Source organism: Metopolophium dirhodum, chromosome 3 (assembly GCF_019925205.1).
Source record: "Metopolophium dirhodum isolate CAU chromosome 3, ASM1992520v1, whole genome shotgun sequence".
Classification (NCBI taxonomy): Eukaryota; Metazoa; Arthropoda; class Insecta; order Hemiptera; family Aphididae; genus Metopolophium; species Metopolophium dirhodum.
This window is the reverse complement of record NC_083562.1, coordinates 7,394,098-7,396,809: the sequence shown is the minus strand read 5'-3', so window position 1 is coordinate 7,396,809 and position 2,712 is coordinate 7,394,098.

The window sequence follows — 2,712 nt, the reverse complement described above, 5'->3', positions numbered from 1 at the left end:
CAATTTCCCTAAGAACACTTAGATAGTAAACAATAAGGTGATATTCCTATTGAAATAACTGTCCACCATGAACTAAGATACGTATAATTATATATTATATTATCAGACAGATTTGAAATTTAGTAATATCAGGAACTGTAGAATTATAAAAAAATATGTCTGGGGAGGGGCCTGTGCCTCTAGCCCCCCCGGATCCGTTCCTGAAAACCCTACTTTTTACATAGGTATTCACAGTATTTTAATTAATATAATATACCAATTATTATTAAACAAACAATCATAATTTTATAATAATAACCATCTTTATTAAATGATAGTTAGGTAGGTATGCGTAAATGCCAAAAAATATATACAATTTAAAAATAAAAATATAATAACTGTCCAAACAAATCATACAAATTGCAATGGCCAGTATTGTGTTAAAAAATCATGATGGATAATTGTAATAATCAAAAAATATGTACGTATGTTATATTATTATGACATTATAGGTAATATGTTACGATTTATTATATTGTGAACTGTCAATTAAAATTATGTGATACAATTTGTAGATTTTCTAACCACTAAGCCTAATATAAGTCAATAGTCTATTATTATAACTATTTATAGTTATAATCTAACACCATATTTTATTTTTTTCGTTTTGAATTTTTGAGATTACTTTGTTGAGATATATTATTTAGATTTACATAAGCAACGTCTTAACACTGGCGGAGTTTCCATATACCCATTACAGGTAAGAAAATAAAACTGGCGGACTTTACATTAGACCTTTTTATCCAACCGATATTCTGGCGGAGTTGATGGCCGGCGGTATTGATATTAATACCGCGTAGTCGACAAAACGCCGGTACGTGGTCAGGTTACAGGTAGCTTGAAACCCACCGGCCGCCAAGCCGTGTTAGGTATGCGGTATACAATTTACACGTTTATTTTAATTATTGATACCTAACTAATTATTTATGAACTATCTATATTCGATTATTTATTTGATAAATAAGCAATAACTAAATAGTCTAAAAATTTAAATGATTAATGATTATTTTAATTTAATATTAGGGGTGCCCGTTTTATAATGTAAGTAATAAATAATAATATTTATAATAACTAATTACTACTTATAAAATGCAGTTAGTGTGAAATATTAAATAAACGAATTGAACAAAGTTTGAATCCTGTACAGTTAGTACATATTTTAACAAACAACGCAGTGAACGGGATCAGCTATAATATTTATACAATTAATGCATTTTTGAGTCCTTAAACTTATACACATAAGTTATAATATTGGCTATTTCCAACTATTTCACCTGAGGTAACTTTTGCCTGGGCAACGCCGGGAGGGACAGCTAGTATATTTATATACATTAAATATACTGTAACTGTATAATATCAAATGATTTACCTATATAATAACAAAATAATATGATTAATTATGACATTTTCGCTATTTTCAACTTTTTCAAAATTCTTACAACAAAAAAATGTTCATAAAAATTTACATCACAATGTACAACTTTACTTATGTACCTACTTATAATTATTTTTATACCCTTCTATTGTTCAATATGTTTTATGATAACATATTTTCTCGTTCTGATCATGTACAACAGCTACGCATCGTATATACAAATTATTATACTATAATATTATTATAATCAGAAATGACTTACAATGTACCCACACAGTTTTTTTGTGCTATGGTTAATAATGAATAGTAGGTACCTTTCATCCGGTAATGGAGCCCATTCTTGAATAGTTATCTTTTTTTACACTGCTAAGATAGTTTCCATATGTATGTATGTATGTATAAGTCTATTGTCTAACAAGTTTATAACTACTACTTCTCGAGGTATCTATTAGATAGGTATGAATAAATTCTATACGTAGGTACCGGGTTGAAATGGATGTAATTATTATTATAATATTCTCAAACTATTTTTTATTTCATAAAAATTATTATCACATTATAAACTGATGCAGTTTATCTTGTAATACTAACGATACGAACAATATTAAACTTGGTTAAAATCCAACTGCCGCTTTTACGTTTGTTAAATAAACACTCTCTAAATATTATTATATAATATATTATCGTGTAATAACTAATAGTATTAACCTATACCGTCTACTTTTATTTCACATTCGTACCCTGTACAGTAAACTCCGATTAGACTTAAATATAAGACCCACATTTTTTTTTCATAAGCTGACAAACCGTTCCAATTTCGAAAATAATTGATTGAAATGTAGACATTTTTAGGTTAGGTTAATTACCTATAGGTAACCTATCTATGTATAATGTATATAGAAAAAAATACCAATTTCTCCTAATTTCTACCATAACTATTGTAATGATATGCTCACACACCATTATAATAAATAAATCTTATAGAATAATAAATAATGGCCAGACTGCCGTTTGTAGAAATCGGTCACATCCAATAAAACCATTATAAACGACAAAATGAGACGATCCCTATGATGTGTTTACGGATTAAGAAATCGGCACGCACTTATAACGGTAAAATGTAGGGTGTGTGACTTTATTATATGCCGCCAGACTGCCAGAGAGAAGGAAAGGCAAAAAGGGTATCTGCCGCCATAAGGAATAATCTAGCTCCGAGGCTCACGATAACCTTTTGAAAAAGCCGCCTACCACTCTCTTGTCAGCATATCCTTGTCGTCCCTAAAATCAGTGCATGAGCA